Source organism: Chanodichthys erythropterus, chromosome 13, assembly GCF_024489055.1.
Source record: "Chanodichthys erythropterus isolate Z2021 chromosome 13, ASM2448905v1, whole genome shotgun sequence".
Classification (NCBI taxonomy): domain Eukaryota; kingdom Metazoa; phylum Chordata; class Actinopteri; order Cypriniformes; family Xenocyprididae; genus Chanodichthys; species Chanodichthys erythropterus.
The window spans coordinates 13,935,968-13,947,786 of NC_090233.1; the positions used below are offsets into that span (position 1 = coordinate 13,935,968).

The window sequence follows — 11,819 nt, forward strand, 5'->3', positions numbered from 1 at the left end:
TTGATTCTGACACAAAAGAGAGGGCACAGGCCTACAGAAAGAAATCATTTTCATTGTTATCAGATCTAGCAGCATAGATGATTTTGTTCAGCACTTTTTAGGTGCGTCCCAATGTGAAAGCAGCCTGCTTCAAAGTGCCCTAAAGGGACGGGGCCTTTGAAGTGTCGGACGGTTGAACCGAAGGGCAGAACCGGTTGAACCGTCTGAACTAGGCACGTCGCCTTACAAGATGCCCGATACATGTCACATGTAAATGTTTCATGTATAGTTGATCTATTTAGGCAAATAAGATATTACAGAAAGTTTTAACAAAAGGTGATGCTAGAAATGGTAAAAAAGGTGATGGTAAAAATGATAGTTTAATTTGTTACAACTTCTGACCAAAAAAGAGGGGCAATTATAATAGATGTATGAATTTCTGATGCTCAGGAGGAGAACAGCAAGTTCTAAACAGGGTGTATCAGCAACTGAAAGATGAAGGCTGTGATATTAATGTTGCCCACTAGAGGGAGCCATAGGATTAGGAATAGTTTAAGTTATTAAGTTGGTTTCCATCCCTTTGAATGGAAATAAATGCATTGATTGATCGTAATCATTTGTGTATGTAACATACAAGACGGGGCTACGGAGTTGGAGATCCACATGCAGGCTTTAAATACAGGAGAGAGTATTCGTACAGGCAGAGGTCAAACACCAGCAAACAGATAAGGAACACAGGCAAGGAACAAGGAGACAAGGTCAAAAACAAGAGGTGCTTCTCGATTCTTATTTGTGCATGCTTGTTTCCTTTCCTCGTTTCCTTTCCTCGCATCTCAGCTCCACCCCTTCAGAATGTGAGGGAAGGATGCAAGGAAAAGACTCGAGGATGGAGGAATTGAATCAAGTGTAATGATATATCCTCGCTCCCTTTAGCGTCGACTCGAGGGATCTACCAACATGTTGTTAAAGTTTGGTTATTTTAAATGATGCCCCATTTAAATATTTATTTAAACTACAAAAGTAAAGAATACATTTAAATTATTGTGACAGATATGAAGGGGGAGGAGAATGTATACGTGCGTCAGGTTTCTCGACGAGAAAGACTTCTGCAAAGGATGCACCTGTGTATCCTCGCTCATGACTCCTCGGGAAAGCCTCCTCGTTCCTCTATTTTTTAGCCATCTATTTTTTAAACATCGAATAATCTTTAATGATTATAATATTTAATTTCTGCATTTTAAATGACTGTTGTTGCTAGCTGCTAAGGCGGCTATGAGATGTGTTATCTGTGAATCATTTATCCTTATTTTTGTAATCTTTTAAAGTTTATTTTAATTAATTTATTTCTAATTTCGTAATGTTTTATTTAACAGGTGGTGATTTCAATTAATCTGCAGGCTATTGCTATGAAAATAACAATAAAATCAAATCAGTGGTGTGTTTTGGTGAGTTTTGACTCATTTAAGAGACACGTTTCTATTGTGTTTTGTTTTTATTTTGTGTTCAATGTCATGATATTTAGTATGATTTCTACTTTGCTTAATTTGGAGTTTGATGAAATTGTTCTCTTACATGCGAGAAAAGATAACTCAGTGAAATTAGCAAATCCTGAATAATAAATTAATTATGCTATACCTTTTATTAATGGCATTGCTATTATGTTGTAGGAAGTGGTCTATAATCTTTTCAGTTCATCATCATCACTAATTGAATCAGAAGTTTTGGGTTGTCAGAATAGTAGCTCCATGAAAAATATTAAGAATAAAATTCAGAGTACATGTTCATATTGTGATCTAACGTGTAGCACCTGTGAACTCCAACACAATACAGAAGCTTCTGGTTCTGGAGTGAGGGAAGAAATATAAAATTAGTCTGAAGACCAGATCTTGGATCACCTACAATAATAGTCTATTTTGATCACACTGTTTTCCTAAACCCAAGACATCAAAAGTTCAGAATGACACATTCCAGAATATTGCTTAGATTATAATTACTGAATTTATGCGTTCAGCTTTAAAGTTGTTGATAATAATTGTGAAAATGAAATAAAATTGCAACTCTGATGGTGTATAATTTACACTAGTCCTTAAAGGGATAGTTCACCCAAAAATGAATTTGATATTTATCTGCTTACCTCCAGGGCATCCAAGATGTAGGTGACTTTGTTTCTTCAGTAGAACACAAATGATGATTTTTAACTGCAACCGCTGTGGTCTGTCAGTCGTATAATGCGTGTCAATGGGAACTTCGTCTAAAAGAGTAAATAAAACATGCACAGACAAATCCAAATTTAACCCTGTGGCTCGTGACGACACATTGATGTCCTAAGACATGAAATCATCAGTTTGTGTGAGAAACTGAACTCGTGAAGTATTTATATCATTTTTTACCTCTAATACACCTCTAAGTCCACCTGCGTTCAGCATCCGGTTAGTGAGGTCTGATTGCGCTCTGACAACGACAGTGATGTCTCACAAGTGCTTTAAACTCCAGGAAAAAGTGTGAATTTTTTTAAAAAAAATGTATTATTATGCTTATGAACAGTAGGAGATGACATTAATGACATACAACTTTGTATAAAATACACAATATGATCAAGAATATATTCAATGACATCAGAACACATAAAAATTTAACAACGATAGAAAGATAAAGAAAACATAATAAAAGTAAAAGGGTAATAGTACACCACTTCTTTTATTAGGACTACACCACTGTTTGTAAATAAATTAAAGATCCACCTTTGGTTGTAGAAAGACTTTCTGGTGAATTTCACTTACAGCCAATAAGATTTCCTGAAGCATTTGAAGAACAAAAACCTGCTCTATTTCACAGCAGAGAAGAACTGTTTTTTGAAGTTTCATACGGAGTGAAATCTATACATGAAGCACATTATATGACATGACACACTACATGATAGAAACATATGCACGTTTAAATCCAACATATCAATGCGTTTCAATGCTTTTTCCCTTTTTACTTAATGATTTCCTGACTTTTTTTTTTTAAATGTGATTTTGCATTGCTCTCTGAGCATCGTCTTATGATAATTTTCTCTATGATTCTATATAATTGTTGCAAAATATTTTGGGGTGGGGGGGGAGGGGCAACAATTTTGATTTTTTTTGTTCATGTGCCATCAACATGTGTGCAGTAGAAGGTTAAAAATGTACTCAAAAAAAATAACAAGTACCCGGAAAAAAACTACTTCATTATAGTAACCCGAGTAGTTGTAACTCCTGAAAAATTCTAATTAGTACTAATGATATTACTACAAATGCATAATAATATATCACTTTTGACTTTCTCTTCCTCTCCTCAACTTCCTTGTACATCTCATTTGTATAATGTTCTCCTCCATTCTCCATAACCAATGTGTCTATCTTATCCAACAGTTCATACACCTGTGATGGATTTTCATCTGTGTTATTGAAAACATGATACCTGGATTTACACTGTCTAACAAGCTCTTTAATCTGCCTGTTTTCAGCGATAAACTCCTCTACAGATTTATCTTCCTGAGCTCCTCTAGTGAACAGAATGATGGAGTTATCAGCAGCTTTTTCTCCAAAGTTCTCCTGAATCCATTTCATTGTTTTTTTCTCCTCGTCTGTGAATCTCATGTCCAGTCTGATGACCAGCAGAAATGCATGAGGACCAGGAACAGACATTTCGACACATTTCTTAATCTCATCCTTCAGCTGTTTTTCACTGATTTATCAAATATTCCTGGAGTGTCAATCACTGAGATGCTTCTACCTTCAACCTTCCTCTGATGTTTCTGGCATTTATTAGTCACAGATTCAGAAGAATTTTTTTCTTCAAACACCTTTTCTCCCAGGATGGTGTTTCCTGATGAACTCTTTCCAGATCCAGTTTCACCAACCAGCATTATCCTGAGATCTGACTTGACTGGAAAAGATAAAAAGAGAAATGGTCCTGTTATTAACGTGTGTTTCAAATGCATGTCCTTTGACTGCTTGAGTTCAGATTTCTTTGAGACTCTCACTTCTTATTTCATTACACTGTCACTTTCATTTACTGTCATCGACTTTACAAGTCATGATTAAGTTTTGAAAGATATTAATACTGCGATTTTACAACTAATTCAAAGATATCTAAATTCTGTCTAGTCATTTCAATGGATTTACATTAGAAATTGATTGTGTTTGTAAGTATAATTCTAATTCAAGCATCTCTGATTAACTTCTTCCTATTGAAATTGTAAGATATCTCTGACTGAATTCCACTATATATACATATACATTATATTCATTCATTACACCCAGACTGATATATTTCAAATATTTATTTCTTTTAATTTTGATGATTATAACTGACAACTAAGGAAAATCCCAAATTCAGTATCTCAGAAAATTAGAATATTGTGAAAAGGTTCAATATTGAAGACACCTGGTGCCACACTCTAATCAGCTAATTAACTCAAAACACCTGCAAAGGCCTTTAAATGGTCTCTCAGTCTAGTTCTGTAGGCTACACATTCATGGGGAAGACTGCTGACTTGACATTTGTCCAAAAGACGATCATTGACACCTTGCACAAGGAGGGCAAGACACAAAAGGTCATTGCAAAAGAGGCTGGCTGTTCACAGAGCTCTGTGTCCAAGCACATTAATAGAGAGGCGAAGGGAAGGACAAGATGTGGTAGAAAAAAAGTGTACAAGCGATAGGGATAACCGCACCCTGGAGAGGATTGTGAAACAAAACCCATTCAAAAATGTGGGGGAGATTCACAAAGAGTGGACTGCAGCTGGAGTCAGTGCTTCAAGAACCACCACGCACAGACGTATGCAAGACATGGGTTTCAGCTGTCGCATTCCTTGTGTCAAGCCACTCTTGAACAACAGACAGCGTCAGAAGCGTCTAAAGACAAAAAGGACTGGACTGCTGCTGAGTGGTCCAAAGTTATGTTCTCTGATGAAAGTAAATTTTGCATTTCCTTTGGAAATCAGGGTCCCAGAGTCTGGAGGAAGAGAGGAGAGGCACACAAACCATGTTGCTTGAGGTCCAGTGTAAAGTTTCCACAGTCAGTGATGGTTTGGGGTGCCATGTCATCTGCTGGTGTTGGTTCACTGTGTTTTCTGAGGTCCAAGGTCAACGCAGCCGTATACCAGGAAGTTTTAGAGCACTTCATGCTTCCTGCTGCTGACCAACTTTATAGAGATGCAGATTTCATTTTCCAACAGGACTTGGCACCTGCACACAGTGCCAAAGCTACCAGTACCTGGTTTAAGGACCATGGTATCCCTGTTCTTAATTGGCCAGCAAACTTGCCTGACCTTAACCCCATAGAAAATCTGTGGGGTATTGTGAAGAGGAAGATGTGATATGCAATATATATATATTGCTTGTGGCTATCCTTTGAGACTACGCTATTAGAGCATATTTCACTCTAAAAGAGCATATTTTTGTCAGACATTTTTTTAGCATAAAATGTTCAAACATACAAAACCATGTTACGAATCTATAAACAACAGAAGTTAAGATATAATTTCATGCTAAAACTATGTTTACTTTTTTTGAAATAATCCATTCAACTAAAATTCTCAGCTCCACATGCAAGTCCAGGAAACTCATGAGAAAATCAAGAGAACTGCCTGAGCAAAATGTGGCTCAAAAATTCATTTTCATATGCTTCTAAAAAATTGAATTGCTTTAATTTCCACTCCTACCCCACTCAGGGCCTGAGCGCCCCTTCTAACTCTATGGGCTGAGGGTCTCACATGTGGTCTTCATGCTCATCAGTCTAACGTGACTCTATATACTGAACCTCAGGCCTAAATCACATTATACATTACTCCCCTCCTCTTCCGCAACACACAAGATAACTTAATCACGCACAAACACAGTCTTTTCCACAACACAACCTAACATAGACCTCTTTCAATGCCTATGCAGACTTCTTCATGGCCTATGCAGCCATTCTTATGCCTCGGTCTATCATGGCAGCATACACAGCCTATGCAGCTTCTCGTACCACAGCCTATCGTGACAATCTTTCAATGCCTACACAGCATTCCTCACAACACTTTAGGCAACGATCTAATGATTCCCTCTGTTTAATGATGTCAATGTCTGCCCCTGCATCCATCTTCAGGCAGGAACTGCAAGTATCTGCAAGCCTTCAAATTTGGACTGTGGTCGGGGCCTACGCCAAAGAACTTTATCATTTCATCTTTATGTTACTAATTTGCATACTGTTAAATAAAGCTTATGATAGACACATTTTCTCCCTTCGACAAGACAAAAAAATAATTAAATTTAATTTTAATATTTTCATTTTCTCCCTCTGAACAAGACTAAAAAATGAATTTTAATATTTTTTTTTCAACAAACCTCCTTAATCTGAAATCCACCAAACTGTTGTGAAAATCTTGGGAATGTTAAACCTGTAATTAACATCAAGATGAAAGAAGCAACATCTCTGCGAGAGTCCTAGTAAACACAGTCGGTTATGGCTTGAGTGAATGTAAACAGTCGAGAAAGACAACATATGTGTAACAGTATATTGGATCCGTGCATTCAGTCTTAAAGTGACAGCAGCCTAATATATCTGCTGCCATCTGCATTTTTAATGTTAAAAACAGTCCCTGCTCTTAACTGAATGACTTTAGTAACTTTAATAAGGATCTATCTTTGTTTAATGTACACAGTGAAGACTATGCAGTGTTATTTCACTTGAGATTAGCCTCATTTATTCCATTTCTATTCCTGAAACCATTAAATTAGTTTATGTCCCTCAAACTCCAGTCCACCCTGTTACATTGGTGTTATTTACCCTTTAAAATCGTAAGCATATGCAAATCACATGCACATGCTTGCTAGAAGTGACATTATTTCCTTGAAGGGAAAGCAACAAAGTAAGAATCAATTATAAACTTTTCTCTTTTCCTCATTTTTAGAAGAGTGTATAACATAACATGTCCACCCTGTTGTGTCGATTTATACTAGACATGAAAATGTTTATTGTTAAAATAATAGATTTTATATATCTATTAAAATTCTATAACATGTTGTTCTTTCCTAGCTTGTGATGGGATTTATCTTGAAACATCCACCCTGTTACACACGGCATCGTAAAAATGTCATGTAACAGGGTGGACAAACATCTTCGACCACATGTGAACTAATGCCTTCTGCGTTTTTAATGGTAAAAAACACTCCCTGCTCTTGAATGAATAACGTTAATAACTTTAATAAGGATATTTCTATGTTTAATGTACACTGTGGAGAATATGCAGTGTTATTTTACATTTGATTAGTGTAATTTATTCCATTTCTGTACCTGAAAACTATTAGTTTATGTCCCTTAAACTCCAGTCCACCCTGTTACATTGGTGTTACTTACCCTTTAAAATTGTAAGCATATGCAAATCACATGACTTGCTAGAAGTGACATTATTTCCTTGGAGGGAAAGCAACTGCAAGAACAAAGTAAGAATCAACTATAAACTTTTTTTATTTTCCTCATTTTCAGAAGAGCATTTAACATAACATGTCCACCCTGTTGTGTCGATTTATATTGAAAATGAAAATGTTTATTTTTTGTTATGTTCAAAAAAATTTATTGAGTGGAAAAAAAGACATAACTGAAACAACTGACATAACAAGGACATTCCACATTTTTAAACGTTTACAACAAGGAAAACAAAAAAAAAAAAAAAAACCCTGGGAGGAGGAATGGCAGTGACATAAAGGAATTCAGTCAACAGGTAAAATTTGAAGAGAGTGAAAATATGTTATAAAAGGTTGCCATTTATCATCAAAGCACCCATAACGGGGATACCGAGAGCATCTCATCTTTTCCAGCTTTCTCAGTTCTTTTGGGTAAAGGCTCCACCCCTGCCTCCATCTTCAGGCAGGAACTGCAAGTATCTGCAAGCCTTCAAATTTGGACTGTGGTCGGGGCCTACGCCAAAGAACTTTATCATTTCATCTTTATGTTACTAATTTGCATACTGTTAAATAAAGTTTAAACTAGCCTGAGCTTGACCAGAGTGTTCTTATGATAGACACATTTTCTCCCTCTGACAAGACAAAAAAATTATTAAATTTAATTTTAATATTTTCATTTTCCCCCCTTTACAAGATTAAAAAATGAATTTTAATATTTTTTTCCAACAAACCTCCTTAATGGTAAAAAACACTCCCTGCTCTTGAATGAATAATGTTAGTAACTTTAATAAGGATCATTCTATGTTTAATGTACACTGTGGAGACTATGCAGTGTTATTTTACATTTGATTAGCCTAATTTATTCCATTTCTGTACCTGAAAACTATTAGTTTATGTCCCTTAAACTCCAGTCCACCCTGTTACATTGGTGTTACTTACCCTTTAAAATCGTAAGCATATGCAAATCACATGACTTGTTAGAAGTGACATTATTTCCTTGGAGGGAAAGCAACTGCAAGAACAAAGTAAGAATCAGTTATAACCTTTTTTTATTTTCCTCATTTTCAACATTTCCTTGTTTTCAACATAACATGTCCACCCTGTTGTGTCGATTTATATTGAAAATGAAAATGTTTATATTTTATGTTCAAAATTTTTTTATTCAGTGGAAAAAAAGACATAATGAGGACATTCCACATTTTTAAACGTTGACAACAAGGAAAAACAACACAAGGGAAAAAAAAAAAAAAAAACCCGGGGAGGAGGAATGGCAGTGACATAAAAAATTCAGTCAACGGGTAAAATTTGAAGAGAGTGAAAATATGTTATAAAAGGTTGCCATTTATCATCAAAGCACCCATAACGGGGATACCGAGAGCATCTCATCTTTTCCAGCTTCAAAAAATACATAACATCTGCAAGCCACTTTGAAAAACCCAGTGGCTTGGTGGACCTCCAAAGAAACAAAATCCATCGTCTAGCCAATAGAGATGTAAAAGCAAGTACATCTAACTGTTTAAATGTAAACCGAGTCCAAACTTTAGGAACCCCAAAGATTGCAGTATTAGGGCAGACATCAACCTTGGTTTTAAATATTTTAGACATAGTCTCAAAATAGTTGTTCCAATAATTAAAAAGCTTTGGACAGAAAAAAACCCATATGACTCAGATTACAGGGTGACGTGACATCTGTCACAACTGTCATCAACATTAGAGTAAATTGCAGGAAGCCGAGCTTCGGAGTAATGAACCCTATGTAATATTTTAAACTGTATGATAGCAAGCCGAGTACATATTGAACTTGTGTAACTCACTTGTCCAACAATCGTCCGCAAACTCTTCCCCCATGTTCATGTTCATGTTCATGTTTAATTCATGTTCCCAGGCACTTTTAGCTTTTATAATAGTGCAGTCCTCTAAATCTATAAGCTGACAATAGATCCTGGAGATAAGTGACTTTTGAAAAGAATCAATACCAAGAAAGTCTTCCCAAACCAGCTCAGGTGGTAAACAAGGAAGTTTGGAAGTGAAGAAGCCGATCCGTGCCTAGCCTGAAAGTAGCGAAAGAGGTGGGACGATGGCAGTTCAAATTCAGTAGACAATACAGCAAAACTGCAGAAGGTACCATCCTTATATAAATCTCTGAAATATCTTAATCCTTTATCACGCCACATCAGAAAAACAGAGTCTGTGATTGATGGGGGAAATGAGTGATTCATAAATAATGGCATTGAAGGGGAGGCAGAGATAAACTTAAAGGTGCCATAGAATTGAAAATTTAATTTACCTCGGCATAGTTGAATAACAAGAGTTCAGTACATGGAAATGACATACAGTGAGTCTCAAACTCCATTGTTTCCTCCTTCTTATATAAATCTCATTTGTTTAAAAGACCTCTGAGGAACAGGCGAATCTCAACATTACGTAACAGTCGGGATCATTAATATGTACACCCCCAATATTTGCATATGCCAGCCCATGATCAAGGCATTAGACAAGCCAGTATTAACGTCTGGATCTGTGCACAGCTGAATCATCAGACTAGGTAAGCAAGCAAGAACAATAGCGAAAAATGGCAGATGGAGCAATAATAACTGACATGATCCATGATATCATGATATTTTTTGTGATATTTGTAAATTGTCTTTCTAAATGTTTCGTTAGCATGTTGCTAATGTACTGTTAAATGTGGTTAAAGTTACCATCGTTTCTTACTGTATTCATGGAGACAAGAGAGCCGTTGCTATTTTCATTTTTAAACACTTGCAGTCTGTATAATTCATAAACACAACTTTATTCTTTATAAATCTCTCCAACAGTGAGTAATGTTAGCTTTAGCCACGGAGCACTATCAAACTCATTCAGAATCAAATGTAAACATCCAAATAAATACTGTACTTACGTGATTAGACATGCTGCATGACGAACATTTTGTAAAGATCCATTTTGAGGGTTATATTAGCTGTGTGAACTTTGTTTATAACGAGCTCAGGGGCAGGGAGCGCGAGAATTTAAAGGGGACATGCACTGAATCGGCGCATTTATAATGATGCCCCAAAATAGGCAGTTAAAAAAATGAATTAAAAAAAAATCAAAATCTATGGGGTATTTTGAGCTGAAACTTCACAGACACATTCAGGGGACACCTTAGACTTATATTACATCTTGTGAAAAAGCATTCTAGGGCACCTTTAAAATATCGCCTAAATTGGGACCATATCCTAAAAGTAGAAATGACTACTAAATTATCTGTAAAGTTAGAAGGGTTAATAGGCAAGGAGGCAGTGAGTAAGGCCTGTAAAGAAGTGGAGAAACATGATTTTGCCTCCAGTCTGCACCAGGGAGCATTAGATGAGTTGAACATATGTCATCTTATGAATATTAGTTGACCAGAAATAGAACTTAAAGTTAGGTAAAGATAGCCCACCACTAAGTTTGCAGTTTTGGAGTACTGCTTTACGAATTCTGGGCACTTTACCATTCCATAGAAAAGGATGGTCAATAAACTGTTAGGCAAAAACAACAGAATACACTGAAATAAGAAGAGAAATGTAGGAAGGACATTCATCTTCACTATGTTGATTCTTCCAATTAAAGTTAAGGGAAGATTGCGACACCTTTGAAAATAAGACTTAGTTTGAGCCAACAAAGGGGTATAATTGGCAGAAAGGAGAGAAGATAGAGATCTAGTGACATTAATCCCAAGATATTTAAAACCAGACCTACTCAACCTAAATGGAACATCAGGGTCAAAGCATTTACAGGGTAACACTCAATCTTTTGAAAATGTATTTTATAACTGGAAAAGGAGCCAAATTTGTTCAACTTAGATAAAACTGAAGGAGCAGCTGTGATCGGGTTACAAACGTATAACAACAAATCGTCAATTTAATTTCAATATCCGAGCGAAAAATTCCTTTAAATGACAAAGCAGACCGTAAAGCAATTGACAATCAATAGCCAGGGTAAATAGCAAAGGGAGAGCGGGCAGCCCTGTCGTGTTCCACGCGCTACTGTAAGAAAATGTTTAATTTTTAAATAGATTGTATATACCTATTCAATTTCTATAGCTTTTTGTTCTTCCCTAGCTAGTAATGGGCTTTATGAGCTTTTATACGTGAACTATTTGGTCAGGATTATTAGGTTAAACTAGCCTGAGCTTGACCAGTGTGTTCTTATGATAGACATATTTTCTCCCTCCGACAAACAAAAAAAAAAATAAATAAATAAAAAATTTTTTTTTTTTTCAACAAACCTCCTCAGTCTGAAATCCACCAAACTGTTGTGAAAATCTTGAGAATGTTAAACCTGGAATTAACACCAGGAAGAGAGAAGTAACCAATCCTGATCCACCACTGCATTCCTCCAGTCCCTCCAAGCAGCCCAAAGACTTCCCAGGGTGCCGTGCGTCAGCCGGAGCTGTCA

General features: G+C 36.2%; 1 pseudogene; it reads right to left on the minus strand.

Moving 5' to 3' along the window:
- Nucleotides 1–1,772: 1,772 nt before the first annotated feature.
- On the minus strand, nt 1,773–11,783 carry LOC137034939 (GTPase IMAP family member 9-like; annotated as a pseudogene).
- Nucleotides 11,784–11,819: the final 36 nt, after the last annotated feature.